We start from the raw sequence: 18,105 nt of genomic DNA, 5'->3' as shown, positions 1-18,105 counted from the left end.
CAATTGAACAGCTATTCTGATATTTTGCATCCAGGGACCAGACTCTGCTCCTAGCTTTGTTTCTAAATACTCAGTAATGAACTTCAGGCCTGATTCTTCTTTCACCAGGTCTTCTTTGGCCCTGTTTCTTCTGTTCCCCGACTGCAGTGGATTAATTTTTCAGTTCTATTTTTGTGTGTTTGTTTGTTTTGTAATTGATGGTATTTTTAGGTCAGAGGGAGTGCAGACATATGCACAGTTTGCCAAGTTGATCGCAACTATATTTATCATAAATTGTGGCAGTGACTTTGAGCTCCTCTGAATTTGTCCATCTATATATTTCCCAAGCCTAATTCTGACCACCCTGCAATGGGCAATAATATCTACTTGGCTGTCACAGCTTACGCTTCAACATCTAATTCGCCATTGAAATAGAGAGCAAATCCAGTAGCTCTGGGTCCCATCAAGCTCATGTTCCCTGTCTGGTATAGGGAACTGTAGAATGAACAGACTGTCCTGCTGGTATTTAATTAAACAAGACAAACATTCTGATCGTTGTTTTTTCTCTTTCTCTCATCTTCCCGTAGAGGGACAGTCCCTACCCCAATGGCTCCCTTCTAATTGCATCATACCATCCCCAGGGCATCTGGGCACCCTTCCATGGCCTTTTATTTGTAGTGACTTGAGTTTATGACTTTCCACACGTGGGATGGGGATTAAGAGGTCTGTGTTTACCCAGACCCAGTGACAGTGAAGTTGTACAGGTTGTTCCAAGTCCCCAAAGCCCTGTCCTTTGAAACTGCCCCAACTTGGAACAGGGTGGCCCAGCATTATAAGTCTTTGTCCCCCCAGAATAGGCCAACCCTATGTTCTCCCAAAACATTCAGAGAACAGCATATGCTGATTAGAGAGCAGAGGAGTGAAAACAGGCCTGTCTATTACACGGATCACTGAAAGCTGTTGGACTCTGTTCAGATGACACTGCCCAGCTCTGCAAACTTTTATGGAAGACATGATTGTATTCACCAGCCACCCCTGTGCAACAGGCATGGTGCAGCTGTTAACCACAGTGCACAGCATGGAAAACAACTCACGAGGGACCCAGCGAGTGCCGGAGACACTGCCCAGATCTCCATGTAATGACATCTAGTGTCAACTGGCAGGCTTGTTATATAACTCATGTCGCTAATGGGAAAAACAATCTGGCTTACATAGTACAGATAGAGGAATGACTGTGAAAACATGGAATTCCTGCTTCCACATCTGTACCAGCCGTTCTGCCGTTCCTGTTGTCTTGATTTCTGTCCAATTGCAATCATCACTCAGCCAGTTATGGTCGCTTAAGCCACAACCTGTTGCCTGTAGCTATTCCTTTGTTTTATATTATTGAATTAATTTGTGCAGTCATCATTGAGCTAGCAATATTTTTCTGAATAATGGTGTAATAGAAGAATCAGCTTCTTTCATGCGTTTTGGGGTAGAGATGGGGGTCCCTCTGCCTATCTAAGGACGTCCAACAGGGGTTTGAGAGCTGAATTATTTTCTTCCTCAGGTGCTAGAAGAGGTTGGTGCTAAAACTGAAATAGGATTTTTTTTTAATGAAATAGCCAAGACTGGCTCTGCCACAGAAGTTTTGTTTTCAAAACTAGTCTATACCCTGTGGTAGGAGAAATCGGCAAATTATTTTACAATTTTAAAAATCTTTAAGGCTGTAATATGTTCCACCACCACAAAAAAAATAAAGTCTCTCTCTTAATCCTTTATAGAACGTTCTGCAAAATATGGGTCTCACATATTGAATAGCTATAGATTAAGAACCATCAGGATTCTGGTTCTGAACTGACCTTAATTCTTTTTATTTTTTATTTTTTTGATTGACATATAGTTGATTTACAATGTTTCAGGTGTACAGCAAAGAGATTCAGTCATATACATACATATATACCCATATATATTCAGTCATGTGTATATATATTCGTTTTCAAATTCTTTTCCATTATAGGTTATTACAAGATATTGAATGTAGTTACCTGTACTATACAGTAGGACCTTATTGTTTTTCTGTTTTACATGTAATAATGGATATGTTAGTCCCAAATTCCTAATTTATCCCTCCTGACCCCTCAGGACTGAACTTAATTCTTGATAAATAGTAGGTCTTCACTAATATGGACTCATTAGCAGAAGTTCAACCCTATGAGTAAAAAGTTAAATGATAGGTTATTCAGAGATTTAGTCCAAGTATTTTTATGCCTATTAGTAATTTAGGCTGCTAATGATATATTTGTACTAATTAGAACTATATTTTCACATGAACGATTAGCACATTTTATCCTCAGAAAGCTTTATGGAAGTTAAATATAACCTTGTAAACTTTGCATTACTGGATTTTGCAAATTATATTCATAGTGTGTTATTTTCCTGGGGCTACTGAAACAAAGCACCACAAACTGGGCGGCTTAGGTCAACACAGCTTTGGAAGCTTGAAGTCTGAAATCAAGATGTCAGCAGGGCCACCCTCCCTCCAGAGGCTCTAAAGAAGAATCCTACCTTGTCTCTTCCAGCTTCTGGTGGTTCTGGCCTTCCTGGCCTGGTGCAGCTCCGATCACTGCCCCCATCCTCACATGGTGTTCTCCTCTGTATGTCTCCTTGTCTTCACATGGCCTTGTTGTAAGGATACCAGCCATTGGAATAAGGCCCTCTCTAATCCAGTAAGACCTCATCTAAATTTAACTAGTTACAGCTGCAGAGATGCTGTTTCCAAATAAGGTCATATTCTGAGGTTCCAGGTGAATGTGAATGTGGAGGGTTGAACACTATTCAACCCAGTATATGTAGGTACCAGAGTGTTTAATTTCATGGCTCATCCTAGATCCAAAGTCCACGAATTATGATTAAAATGGCTCAAATCAAGGAAGCTGGCAACACCTATTGCTGAGGAGGATGCAGAGCAACTGTGACTATGATACATTGCTGGTGGGAACGGTACAGCCATCTTGGAAAAATTTCTTGTAAAGTTCAATGTACCCTTACATAACCCAAGAATCCCATGCCTAGGTATTTACCCAAGAGAAATGAAGATATCTACTCGAAAAGTTATAAGCAAATTTTAATAGTTTTATTCATCCTTCAAAGCTAGAAACAACCCAAATATCCCTCAACAGTGCACAGATACACAAATTCTGGTCTATTCACAAATGGAAGACTATTCAGCAATAAGAAGGAATGAAGTCCTGATACATGCGGCAGCCTGGATGAGTCTCAAAGGCATTTTGCTAAATGAAAGGAGCCGGATACACATGGCTATGTTCTGTATGGTTCCAGTTATATAGCATCCTAGAAAAGGCAAAACAATAGGGACAGAAATCAGATTGCTGATTTCCAAGGGCTGGACGTGAAGGGAGGGGATCAGCTCCAAAGGGGCACAATGTAATTTTGTGATGTGCAGGAATTTTGATTGTGATGGTGGTTACGTGACTGCCTAAATTTGTCAAAATCGAGAGAACTAAATACCTTAAAATATTGAATTTTACCCTGTGTAAATTATACCTTAATAAACAGCAGCAACAAAAAATAAACCTGGGACTTCCTAGGTGGCGCAGTGTTAAGAATCCGCCTGCCAATGCAGGGGACACAGGTTCAAGCCCTGCTCTTGGAAAATTCCACACGCCACGGAGCAACTAAGCCCATGTGCCACAACTATTGAGCCCATGTGCCACAACTATTGAGCCCGTGTGCCACAACTATTGAAGCCCACGTGCCTAGAGCCCGTGCACCATAACAAGAGAAACCACTACAACGAGGAGCCTGCACACCACAATGAAGAGTAGCCCCCGCTCGCAGCAACTAGAGAAAGCCCGTGTGCAGCAATGAAGACCCAGCGCAGCCAATAAATAAACAAAATGAATAAATAAATAAGTAAATTTACAAAAAATACAAAAAATAAAAAAAAATAAACCTGGCTTTGTGATCTTCCTCCCAGGGTTCATGAATTAGGCCTAGTGGAGATTGACTTTTAGTGGTCAAGTTTCTGCGAGTAGCAGTGAACCGATCAGCTCAGTCTGCAACATATAAGAATTTGAACTTGCAAGTCTAGGGACTCCTTGGGGCCCCTGCTCTGCTGGTTTTCATGTTCTTTCACTTTATGAAGCGAAGTCTGGAAACCATACAGCAAAGAAACAATTATTTTCTAGGCTAGAACTAAATGTCATTCGTTGAAAAACAAAATTGGTTTAGGATGTGCTAATAGAGGCAGGAGGAACAGTGGTCTTTTGGTATCTGGTTCAAGGTCTATTTTGAAAGAAGAAGGTCTCAGAAGAAGCCAAATATAAAACTGCATGCGTATTTGTGGTGTACTGGGTGAAAACACATAGTCGAAACCACATTCTCAGCTCTTCATGGAGAATACATCCCTCAGAAGCTTCAAAGCAGTACTTAGTTTAACTTCACCATTTATTTGGAAAAGCATTGGCTTATCGTGAGTATTGTAATTATGCAAATTTACTCGAAGTGTGGGAGGACCTAAACATATTGTCCTCCTTCCAGACCAAAAAGACATATTTACCTCTCTAGGTATTTATATTTAAAATGTACATGTAAACATCCTTTGCAACTATTATGTAGTTTGTGCCCTGGGTGCTTGGGTCAGTGTTATAGTTTATGAATAGACAAAGCAGGTAGCAATTGCTTTAATGGCTTCACGCTTTCTTGGTATAGAAGAGTGGAGAAAACCATGGGAGGCTTCTCCCTGCCCCATTCCTCAATGGCTACAATTCTATAATTGGAAAGGCTTTTCTCTCAGGAGTGATGCCAGGTCCGCCTCTGTTAGCCGCTGGCTTACACACATGTGGGACTAAGTCTGATTCACTCAGAGGAGCATAGTTTGTTGGGGAGAAAGACCCTTAGAGGAATGGGTCAGTAGGATGGGCATTTTCTTTCGAAGGGCTAGTAAATAGACTGGTCACCCTTGTGTGCATGGATTAAAATTAGTATCTTTTACTCCTGTTAATTTGTCTTGTGTCGATTTTATTATTAGTCCAGCCGCACAACTCAAGAGGCGTAGAGGGGAAAGTCTCCCCTCCCCCACAGCACCATGCCTTTTGTGTGCCCTTCTCTCTCTCTCACGTGACTCTCCTGTGATGCTCTTTATGCTGCCCTGTACTCTGTGAAGAACAATTTTGCCAGCTCTCACGATTAAGGGCATCTCATGACATTTAATTTCCTCTGTGGGATCTTCGCATCATCGGGTAGAACAGCCAGTGATGTGTTTTGCATCCCATAGCTGGCCAGAGAAAATCCCTGTTTTTTTTCATAAGTGATATCGGATGAACAATCTGGCCTTCTAGATCATGGCTGCGTGACTATATTGGGAGCGCTGTTTATACTCAGATCATGAATTATCTTCCTCAATATAAAAATGGGCAGAAAAAATAAGCAGGACCAGCTTTACATCCGGAGTCTCACATCTTCTATTCATCTGTTTGTAATTTAACGGAGGAATTTGAGGGGCTGTACGTTAGGCTCACTATCTGATGTTCATGGCATCAGAGTTAGAAAGGGAAGAGATCCGCCCCCGGAGGAAGATGGGAATGAAGTCAGGAGATAAATAATGCTCACACACAGAAAAGGTTGAATTAGCCAGAGCAGTCACTGGCTCAGTAAAGTATAGGAAACCCCATGGAGGTCATCTGGCAGGAGTGAGTAAAGAGACTGGCAAAGATGACTGTGGGTATTTGAATTGAACTTGACATGGGGAAAGCGGACTGCTACTATATCTTCCTACTGTATCTTGGACAGCTTGTGAGCATGTGTGATCTAAAACAAAGTACAACTCCAGCATAAACTCACCAAGGGGCCCTGGAGAATCCCTCAAATCAACCTCGATGTGCTCCACTGACTGCTTTCCGTCTGCATTCCTCCACACTGATAGTATTTTAGGACGTGGAAACATAATTTGCTGTGGGATTTGATAAAATTCCACTGGAGAAAACTACTCACTGAGTTAGTCATGATGGCAAGTTGGTATCAAACACTTCTTTAAGTCATTTCCTTCTATTAATTTCTTTAGTTCTCACAATGCCCCAGTGAGGTGGGTACTATTATTATTCCTCATTTTATATATGAGGAAACTGGCCCAGAGAGATTAAACAATTTACCTAGTTCACACAGCTAGGTGTTGTCAGAGCTGAGATTTGACTCTAAGAAGTTTGACTCTAAAGTATACACTCCTAATTCTATACAGTCTCCAATATATCCTAGGATCTTAATAGCACAAATGTAATTTATTTTTTGCACAAAGATAATTTGCAAAGTAGTTCACTGGCTTGCCTTTTTAAGCCACTACTTTGGCATTTCCTTTAAGTCTATTTATATATAGTTAATTTTTTTTCTTTCTTTCTTTCTTGACATGATCGGTTCTCAACTTAGCAATACCATAAGGATGAATGTAGGAATCTCATGGTCCCACTGGTACATATTTAACTTGGATTTATCACTGATGGCAAAAGATTAAATAATCCCAAAGAGAAAGATACATTTTCCGTTGTCAAGCCATGCAATCCAGTAAAAGGAAAATTAAGAAAAAAATAACCCGAACCCCTCTGTAACATTTCCCCCCATTCTTGGGCAAGCATGGTGCTTCCAATAAGTAATAATATTCACAGTTATAGGTGAAATAGCCAAGGTGAGAGATCTAGTCTGGACATTTCTCTGTCTACTCTTTGCCCGGCTACCTCCTCCAAATTTTTAAAGACCAAACTCATGAGTACCTTCCTCCAAGACACCCCCTCTTCCACAGCCCTGCCTGGTTGTGTGCCTCCACATACCCCAGAGGGCCCTGAATTCCTCAGCTATTGTACTTGCAATCGTTGGTTAATGTGTCAGGTGGCTGAGATAGGGCCTCAAAACTTGTGTGTGCCTGATCACTGCTCAGTGAAAGTTTACTGAATGAATGGATGGGTGAATGAGTGAATGAGGAGGAGAGGAGCGTTGAGAGATCCAGAGGTAAGTTTGGGTTCTAAACTTTGATGTCTTTTGAGAACAAGGATTATGCTTCGTCCACAGCACCAGGGCTGACATATCAGTCTTGTTCAATGTTCTAAATTCATTGTCCTTTAATATTAGAGGATGAAACTGTTCATCAGGTTAAACAAGACGTATAAGAATGGTTTGCCACTTCTAACCGCCATGTATTCAAAGCAGCTTTTCTATCAACTCATTTTATTTTTAGTGGAAATATCTGGAGTGTTTTTTATCATGTGAGATTGGCATGTTTAATAGAATGAATAGAGCAAACAACAACTTATGTTTGTATCATAATGCATAGCCCAGCTAATCCTGTGTCGGGTCCATGTGGGGAACTAGTGAGAGAGGAGATTAGAAAGACAATTGTGAAAAGCCCTAAAGCTAGCCAGGCTAAATAGTTTGCACTTTGTCCTGTAGGCAAAGGGAAACCATAGGAGACTTAAGTTATGAAATAACAAAGATGCCTATGTACTATAAGAGCAATTTTTACAAGGAAGCTTAAATGAGTCTATGATTTGTTTGAAATATATCTTTAAGTCCCTGGACTTGAGGCCTTTATTGGTAATCACAGTTTAGTTTACCCCAAGTAGTATCTCAGTGCCTGGAATGTGGTAGAAACTCAATAAATATGAATGCGTGAATGACATCAGAAAATTAGTCACCACAAAAAAATAAATCCAGGGAATAATGTTACAAGTGTTTTTTAGACCAAAAAGATAGACCAAATAGAAAACATAAGCTCAGGCGAACAATCTGAAGATGACTAGATTAGTGACCTATCAGGCCAGGAGGGAAAGGACACAATGGAGCAGGGGTCAGCAAACATTTCCTGTAAAAAGCCAAAGAGCAAATAATAAAGCTTTGCAGGCCATGTAATATGTCTGCTGCATTTTTTCTCTGTTTGGGTTTTTTTGGTGGTTTTTTTGTTTTGTATTTTTGCAATTATTTCAAAATGTAAAACTATTCTAAGACTGTATAAAAACAGGCCGAGTGCTGGATCTGATTGTGACCTCTGTTCTAGAGATTTGGCCCAAAATTATTCCTGATCTCCCTTTTTTAAAACATAATTATCGGACTTCCCTGGTGGCGCAGTGGTTAAGAATCTGCCTACCAATGCAGGAGACATGGGTTCGAGCCCTGGTCTGGGAAGATCCCACATGCCTCGGAGCAACTAAGCCTGAGCGCCACAACTACTGAGCCTGTGTGCCGCAACTACTGAAGCCCACACACCTAGAGCTCCACAACAAGAGAAGCCACCACAATGAGAAGCCCGTGCACCACAAGGAAGAGTAGCCCCTGCTTGCCACAACTAGAGAAAGCCCATATGTGCAGCAAAGAACACCCAACACAGCCAATAAATTAATTACTTAATTTATTTAAAAAACATAATTATCCACATTCTTTTATTTTAATGGGTCACAGTAAATTCAAATTTTGATATTAACCATTTAACTTTACTGAAACCCAACACTAGTAACCTTATGAAAACCCAATAATCTTGGGGACAGAATCTCAAATAGGAAATAAGGAAGCAAGAGAAATGTAAGTCTTTTTAAGATCTTTGTAAAGAAGGGGGAGAAGAAGACAAGAGAAGGCAGGAAAAAGAAAAAGCAGCAGCAGAAACAAAAAACAAATGAAGCCAGGACAACTTACTAAGGGCTCCTGAGTATTTGTAAAAGAAAACAAGGAGTTTTTCTCTCAGGTTGAATTTTGACCTGGAAATATATATTCTTGTTCTTCTGATCCTGCCAGAACAGTCCCATTTTTAGAATCATGGAATATATTTGCACAGGAAGCTGTTTTATGATGAGACATTTTAAACCCTATTTTGTAAAATTGAAGGTGAATCATAAAAGTCTATAAATCTGCCTCAATAACCAGTTCCAATTCCACAACTTATTTCGTAAGAATAGTAGATAGAAAAAGCAATCTAGTTTCCTGTCAGAGCCTTTTTATAAGGAAGTGAGTTCACTGATGTCAACTTTTTGGAAGATGCTATAGGTGAGAGAGCAAGTATTGTTTTTTAAGAAATTTTATTGAGATATAATTGACATACAATAAAGTGCATATATTTAAAGTGTACAGTTTGATTTTTTTCTTATTAGTAATGTATATATGGCAACCCCAATCTCCCAATTCATCCCTCCCCCCCCCGCCCCCCGCTTTCCCCCTTTGATGTCCATATAGAGAGCAAATAGTTTTGCTAATGACTTTGATGGCCCTTCTTGGATTGGCTGTTTAAGGAAAGTAAACAAGCAACTTGATGTGCTGTATCTCAAATGTATTGTGGATCTGGTCCCTTCCCCTCATCCTATTTTGAGTACCCTAAATACGATTTCTGGATTTGGTTGACCTTTCAGGTGGTGTTGATGCTTTGAAAAGTGTTTCTCTGGTCTAAGGACTGAAACAAACAAGAAACGATACAGTGAAATGAATGATCCAGAAGGAGGCTGAAAACCATCTTTGAGGAAGAGGGGTGAGAGTGCCCCTGAGTGGATTCGAGTTTCATGGCCCCCACTGGATTGTTACCTAGGTTTAGAAAGTTTTTAGAGGAGTCAGATGAAATTTCTGAAAGTATACAGCCTGAAAGACAGGCTTTGATCATCACAAGGAGTGTGGAAAGAAAAAGTGGAGGAGAAATATTCAGAGAAAAAAAAAAAGAATCACCGTGTTTCGAACATGCTCCACTCTGAACTCACTTGCCATAGATGCTAGTGATTCTAATCCTTTCCTTTTATGCATAGCTCACATGCAGGCGTTTGTATAAATACACCATTGCTCTGTTAAGGGAGACATCATAAAGAAATCCAAGAATCTGACTGCTCAGTTACTCTTCAACTATCCAAGCACAGACTATTTAGTCTGAAATGCCCTTGCACAGCAAGAAGCTACAAAGCCTTATCACAATGGTTCTTAAGAAAAATAGATGGCCAACAAACACATGAAAAGATGCTCAACATCACTCATCATCAGAGAAATGCAAGTCAAAGCCACAATGAGGTATCACCTCACACCAATCAGAATGGCCATCATCACAAATTCTGGAAACAACAAATGTTGGAGAGGGTGTGGAGAAAAGGGAACTCTCCTGCACTGTTGGTGGGAATGTAAGTTGGTACAGCTACTATGGAAAACAATTTGGAGGTTCCTTAAAAAACTACAAATAGATCTACCATATGATCCAGTAATCCCACTCCTGGGCATATACCCAAAGAAAACCATAATCCCAAAAGAAACTTGTACCATAATGTTTATTGCAGCACTCTTTACAATAGCCAGGACATGGAAGCAACCTAAATGCCCATCAACAAATGAATGGATACAGAAGATGTGGCATATATATACAATGGAATATTACTCAGCTATAAAAAGGGATGAGATGGAGCTATATGTAGTGAGGTGGATAGAACTACAATCTGTCATACAGAGTGAAGTAAGTCAGAAAGAGAAAGACAAATATTGTATGCTAACTCACATATACGGAATCTAAAAATGGTACTGATGAACTCAGTGACAAGAACAAGGATGCAGATACAGAGAATGGACTGGAGAACTCGAGGTATGGGAGGGGGCGGGGGGTGAAGGGGAAACTGAGAAGAAGCGAGAGAGTAGCACAGACATGTATATACTACCAACTGTAAAAGAGTCAGTGGGAAGTTGTTGTATAACAAAGGGAGTCCAACTCGAGGATGGAAGATGCCTTAGAGGACTGGGGCAGGGAGGGTGGGGGGGACTCGAGGGGGGGGCGTCAAGGAAGGGAGGGAATACAGGGATATGTGTATAAAAACAGTTGATTGAACCTGGTGTACCCCCAAAAAAATAAAAAAATAAAATAAAATAAAATAAAATAAAAATAGCAGAGGATCGTTTTGGAGGTGTTGGGGATAAAAGTCTTGAACAGCAAGGAAAAATGGAAAATAAACATAAAATAATAAAAGCAGCAGTTGCAGAAGAGATGCTAGTAATGGTCCTCCCTAGCTCTGCCTCCTTCCTGCCCCATCTGCCGTTTCCCCAGCAGCATCCCAGGATGCTCCACATTTTTACGTTGCACATCTTAATATGTCTTTTAAATCATGCTGGACCAGCAGAGCCAAGTAAACCAGGCTGAGACTTGGCTAAAGATGTAGAGGTCGAAGGAGAGAATCATGAGGACTCTGTGGAACTGAGGGTGACCTTTCTAGAAGCTATATAAGGCATAGAAAGAGGTCATAACTGCTGATTTGGGGAAAATATCCTTTAGGATTTGGACGTTGGAATTTATGTAAGTATAAATGTAGTACTTATTGTGTTCCAGATTTTTATCAATAACTCAATAAGTTTTCTCAATTTCCCAATTTAAAATGAGTTAAGTGAAGCACGGAAAGGTTCAGTAACTTGCCCAAAGTCATACAGCTGGTAAGTGACAGAGCCAGAATTTAAACTGTCAGGTCCCACCTGGAACCTCAGAGTTGGGATAAGGACTATTTTAAGCCGAAGATGTTTGAAATTGAACAGATGCAGAAAGAAGTCTTCTCAGAGCTTCCCTTATCTGACAAACAGCAGAGACTTCTGAGAAATGAGGGCTGCAGTAATTCCCTCTAAGGGGAAATTTCTACTGCCGAAAGTAAACCTACTATAGATCCCTCTTTGGGGGAGATTCGTGGTCCTGAAGAAGACAGAAAGACCACTCATATCCGTGCAGACAAACATTATCACAAACTTTATCTCCTATTTTTCTAAAGTCCCATTTGTCTTCCTAAAGATAGCTATTTGTTCTTCCCCTGGAAGCCTTTCTCCCCCTGCCTTTCCTCTGCTAAGTTAGATGTACCTATAAGCCTTTAGCTGTAACCATTTAACGCTGCAACTACTTCTTTTCTAGACCCCTCTGTGCAATATGAATCCCCCTTTTCCTCCTGTTGATCTGTCTTTTGTCAGCTTAATTGGCAGCCTCCAGTTATTAAACCTAAGAGAGAACAGGAACAAGACTTCCCGCCCCAACAAAACCCAGGCATTTGGCTACAGAATCCACACTCTAAACCAGGGTTTCTCAGTCTCAGCACAACTGACATTTGGACTAGACAGGTCTTTGCTGGGGGCCTTCCTGTGCATTGTAGGGTGTTAGCAGTGTCTCTGGCCTCCGCCCACTAGAGGCATGTAGCATTCACCGCCTCTCCCCTCCCTGCCCCAGGCGTGACAACCAAAGATGTCTCTGGACATTGCTAAACGCCCCCCCTCCCACCCCGTTTGAGAAGCTCTGTTCATTACGCTGCCTCTCCTTGCTCTGGGGTCCCATTTTCTGAGAAGCCTTTTCTTTTCTTTTCTCTCTTTTTTTTCCTTTTCTTTTCTTTTTCTCTTTTCTTTTGCTGGCCACTCTGTGCAGCTTGCAGGATCTCCATTCCCTGATAAACCCGACCAGGGATTGACCCCAGGCCACAACAGTGAAAGCCCGGAATCCTAACCACTAGACCATCAGGGGACTGGGAAGTCTTTCCTGATTCTCCTCTGTCGAGGCTGAGATATATATATATATATATTTTTTAATACATTTATTTATTTATTTATTGGCTGCATTGGGTCTTCGTTGCTGCACGCAGGCTTTCTCTAGTTGTGGCGAGTGGGGGCTACTCTTTGTTGCGGTGCACAGGCTTCTCATTGCAGTGGCTTCTCTTGTTTCAGAGCACAGGCTCTAGGTCCGCGGGCTTCAGTAGTTGTGGCTCACGAGCTTAGTTGCTCCACAGCATGTGGGATCTTCCCGGACCAGAGACTGAACCCGTGTCCCCTGCATTGGCAGGCGGATTCTTAACCCCTGTGCCACCAGGGAAGTCCCGAGGCTGATATTTATTGAGATATTACTATGTGCTAGGTGATGCCTAGCTTTTTACATGTACTTGCTTGTTGCATCCTCACAAGGAAACTGTGTGGTAGGTCTCATTGTTACTTGCATCTATAAACAAGAAAATGAACTCAGCCCAGGTGAGAACCTGCCCAAAGTCACAGCCAGGAGCCCTGAAACTGGAATCCACCCAGGGTCTGTCGCTTTCCAGCGTGTGTGCTCTGAACCACCCACTGTCTTCTATTGTCGGGCCCTGTTTATAGCTTGCCCTCCTCCACTTGTCTGATTCTTTGAGAGCAGAGACCAGTGTGTCCCCAACACCCACCCACCACACAGCACTCAGATCAGTGTTTCTTAAGTGAGTAATAAAGAAACAGCAGATTACAATCTTCCCAGCTCCAAAGGGGGAGACTGTGTAAACCCCACACGTTTCCCACACAAGAGAGGCTGCCATGCCAGCAGCATGAAATAGAGTATCCAGTCCAGGATCCACTGCACTCCTCAGAGTCCTCTACATAAGGAAAACTTCAGAAATAGGACGGGATGTATGTCTGAATGTTTCTCTGCTTTAAGGCATCTCTTTAAAATTAATTCAGGTGACCTGAGAGAGAGGACCCAAACAGACAGTACATTCTTTCTCAAAAGAAAAAAAAACATTACAGGCTTTTAGAATTAAATCACTTCATCCCCAGCATGACTTCATTCCAAATAAAGTTTTACAGGTAAATGTGGTTTAATAAAATGCAAGGAGGAGTTAATATCATTTCCCCTCTCCCGGAAGTGAAACATTTTCTCGCACATCAGCATCTCAGCCTCTCAGCCCTGGAAGGGATGCTGAGATGGCAACTAGGACTTGAAAGCAAGCCTGTCACACGCTTGACCTCATCACTCTTCTCCAAGGCTCTACCTGCTCCTTCAGCCCCTGACAAGCCCAAGGAAAGAACATTAACCTTGGTGTTATATCTGACTTGAGTCTCGGTTCTGCCACTTACCAGATGAGAAACATTAAGTAAATCTCCGCTTCTCTGGTTGGTTTCTTTATCTGTACGATGGGAGAGGTTCCATGATCTTTTTCTCCTAGTGCTGTCATAAGATTAAGTCATAAAGGAACCTATTATGTTTTCAAAAATCATTTCCCTGCTTCAGCAGAGTTTCACCCCGTTGGGGTTCTTGAAGTGGCTACTGAGTAGTGTTTTTCAGGCAGCTATCTGAGGGCCTTTGTGAGGTTCTGTGTCCCTTGTCGGGCCGTTCTATCTTGCTGTTCACTCCCCCTGCCACACGCTATCAGCGCTGCTGGGGAAGGCACAGAACTCTTGGGGGCATTAATCGAAGGAAAGTCACACTGTGTTCTCTCCTGTCCGCAGCACTCAGCAGTCCCCAAGCTAAGGGAAATGTGGTTGGTGGCCTTGAGCAAATAAAAGAACCAACATTGAATTGTGTGAGGAAGGGTCAGTGGGGAAGCAGGAAGGGATGGGGAAGCAGGGAGGGGTGGGGAAGCAGGGAGGGGCCCGCAGCACTTGCTCCTGAACCAACTGTGTGCGCATGTGCCTTGAGGGTCGATGGTGGTGGTGGTGGTGGGTTTGTTTGTTTGTTTGTTTGTTTGTTTTAGCACGTGATGTCCGGGTAACTTCATCATTAACTTGATTCCAGAGCTAAATTCTCTTGCTTGGGCAAAGTCGTTTTTGCTGCTGTACATAGGAACATTTCTCTTTTCTGCCCCTACTTTATGGTTTACATTCAGCGCAGACTAAGAATCTATTTGATTTTTTTTAAAATGAGCTTCTACAACCTCTGTGAATCTCTGACTCTAAATGTGACGTTCTGTTTGAATGGGAGAAGTTAGAGCAGGTTAGGAAATGGGCCAGTGGGGTCTTTGTTTCTGAAGAGATGGGAAAAGAGCTTTGTATACAGCTGGACTTATGAAAAACTTCCTGATTTTACGTATATTGCTGTTTTTCTCAATGGAAGTTAAAGAACATATTTACAATATTGCTCCTTTCTCATGGTTAGGACTTTTAGAATCATGGAAAAACTTTCTATGTTGTGGTTTTATGTTATGGAGGAAGGTAAAGATAAAAGGTGCTTGCATTCAAACACAGGCATATCTCAGGCAAAGTCTGTCACAGAGTATCTTGCCAGGCCTTGGAATGGAGTCCCTTCTCCCTAAGTAAAGACTCTTTCAATGCATAAAAAAGATGCGGTACGTATGTACAATGAAATATTATTCGGCCATTAAAAAAATAAAATAATGCCATTTGCAGCAACCTAGATGGACCTAGAGATTATCATACTAAGTAAAGCAAGTCAGACAAAGACAAACGTGGTATCATTTATATGGGGATTCTAAAAAAATGCTACAAATGAACTTGTTTACAAAACAGAAATAGACCCACAGACATAGAAAGCAAACTGATGGTTACCAAAGCGGAATGAGGGGGGGAGGGATATATTAGGAGTTTGAGATTAACAGGTACACAATACTCTATATTAAATAAATAACAAAGGTCTACTGTATAGCACATGGAACTATCACTATCTTATAATAACCTATAAGGCAAACGAATCTGAAAAATAATAATACATATATGTGTGTATATGTTATATATATTAATATGTATGTATATGTTATTTTTTTTTCAGTTATATAACTGGATAACTTTGCTGTACACCAGAAACTAACACAACATTGTAAGTCAACTATACTTCAATTTTTAAAAAAGGGGGAAAAAAGACTCTTTCTTCCCGGTAGAACATTCACTGTTATTGTCCTCAACTGGGAATCCAGAGAACCTTTTCTCCTCCAGTTACCAGGAGCTTTGGGACACATTTTCTTTTTATTTGTACACCCTGGATTTTAGAATCACCATCCATGGGAGAAAGGAACATTGTGGAAAAGGAACACTGTGGGGGAACATTGTGGAAAATTGTCACAAGGATTAAGTGGCTGAGTCAGGGAGAGGTTTACTGGCTCTTGTTCCTCCCAACCCTATCTGGGAGTTTGCAGCCCCAAATGAAGTCTAGCAATGAACCTGGGTTTGTTACTGCTTTTCATTCTGTGGATTGTGACTCATTAGGGAGCCCTGAAATCAATTCAGCCCAACTCACTTTGGCCTCATGAATCTCCTGGACGGAGATTGTGGAGGTAAAGCTGAGGTTCCTATTTCCTCGTGCAGACTAATGTAATGCTGGCTGCCGTTACATTAGGTGCCCAATTTCTATAGTTATATCTCTGAGAGTGTTTCCCAATCTGGAGTTTGTGCTCTGTTGTTTGTCAAAATCATTTAGGGGTTGGCAACTACATTTTAAAAATAATGAAGGGCCTATGAAACAACGGACAAAGGATTAACCTCCAAAATATACAAGCAGCTCATGCAGCTTAATACCAAAATATCAAATAACCCAATCCACAAATGGGCAGAAGACCTAAATAGACATTTCTCCAAAGAAGACATACAGATGGCCAACAAACACATGAAAAGATGCTCAACATCACTCATCATCAGAGAAATGCAAGTCAAAGCCACAATGAGGTATCACCTCACACCAATCAGAATGGCCATCATCACAAAATCTGGAAACAACAAATGTTGGAGAGGGTGTGGAGAAAAGGGAACTCTCCTGCACTGTTGGTGGGACTGTAAGTTGGTACAGCCACTATGGAAAACAATTTGGAGGTTCCTTAAAAGACTAAAAATAGAACTACCATATGATCCAGTAATCCCACTCCTGGGCATATACCCAAAGAAAACCATAATCCCAAAAGAAACTTGTATTGCAGCACTATTTACAATAGCCAGGACATGGAAGCAACCTAAATGCCCATCAACAAATGAATAGATACAGAAGATGTGGCATATATACACAATGGAATATTACTCAGCTATAAAAAGGGATGAGATGGAGCTATATGTAATGAGGTGGATAGAACTACAATCTGTCATACAGAGTGAAGTAAGTCAGAAAGAGAAGGACAAATATTGTATGCTAACTCACATTTACGGAATCTAAAAATGGTACTGATGAACTCAGTGACAAGAACAAGGACGCAGATACAGAGAATGGACTGGAGAACTCAAGGTATGGGAGGGGGTGGGGGGTGAAGGGGAAACTGAGATGAAGCGAGAGAGTAGCACAGACATATATATACTACCAACTGTAAAATAGTCAGTGGGAAGTTGTTGTATAACAAAGGGAGTCCAACGCGAGGATGGAAGATGCCTTAGAGGACTGGGGCGGGAAGGGTGGGGGGGACTCGAGGTGGGGGGAGTCAAGGAAGGGAGGGAATACGGGGATATGTGTATAAAAACAGATGATTGAACTTGGTGTACCCCCCCAAAAAAATAATAAATAAAAAAAATTTTAAAAAAAGATAAATAAATAAATAAAAAATAATAATGAAGGGGACTTCCCTGGTGATCCAGTGGTTAAAACTCTGCACTCCCATTGCAGGGGTCATGGGTGTGATCCCTGGTCCAAGAACTAAGATCCTGCATCATGCTGCATGGCCAAAAAAAAAAAAAAAAATCCTAAGAATACAGTGAATTGAAATAGATATATCAGAGTGCACTACATGTAACAATTTATGAAAACTTTGCATCAGTGTATACACACACACACACACACACACACATTTGTGTAGTGAGACTCAACATAAAAAGTATTTTCAAGTGTGGGTCCCAATGTAAACAGATTTTAAAAATCAAGTGGAACAGGGCAGGAAATGTAATAGCTGTCATTACAAGGCCAGCAACCCTCTACGCAACGGGGCTCCCCAAGCCCAGTCTCAAACATAGTCTTCTCTTTCATAGGCTGGGGGTGGGTGATAGGGTGCAGGTTACAAGCCTGGTTTTGCTATTTTGCAACTAATAAATAATGTGCCTAGTACCTTGCTTTACAATGTAGGGCTGCTACATTCTCACAGTTATTCTCAGAGTTGGGGCTTTAGATGCATTTGGGGAGACAAATAGAAAATAAGCACTATGCCAGGCACCAGGAGTATCAAATAAACAAGGCTCCCCATTCTCTAGCTTCCCAATAACTGCTTTCTGCAGAGTGGGAACGGGAACCCCGAGAGTGGCCTCCGGGAAGCTGAAAGGGAAAACGTCATGTTAGAGCAGCCGTTCATAAACCCTCACCTACAATTGTCCTCCGTGTGGTCCAGAACAGAATTTGGAACCTAATCTTATTTAAGGAAACAAATTTAACTTACCAACTGGTAGAAGTTTGCCATCAACTCCCCAAAAGAACACTGGAAAAATCTACTGATCAAGCAAAGCCACATTTATTGGACC

The sequence above is a fragment of the Hippopotamus amphibius genome, chromosome 11 (genome assembly GCF_030028045.1).
Source record: "Hippopotamus amphibius kiboko isolate mHipAmp2 chromosome 11, mHipAmp2.hap2, whole genome shotgun sequence".
Taxonomy (NCBI): domain Eukaryota; kingdom Metazoa; phylum Chordata; class Mammalia; order Artiodactyla; family Hippopotamidae; genus Hippopotamus; species Hippopotamus amphibius.
Note: the sequence above shows the minus strand (reverse complement) of the source record.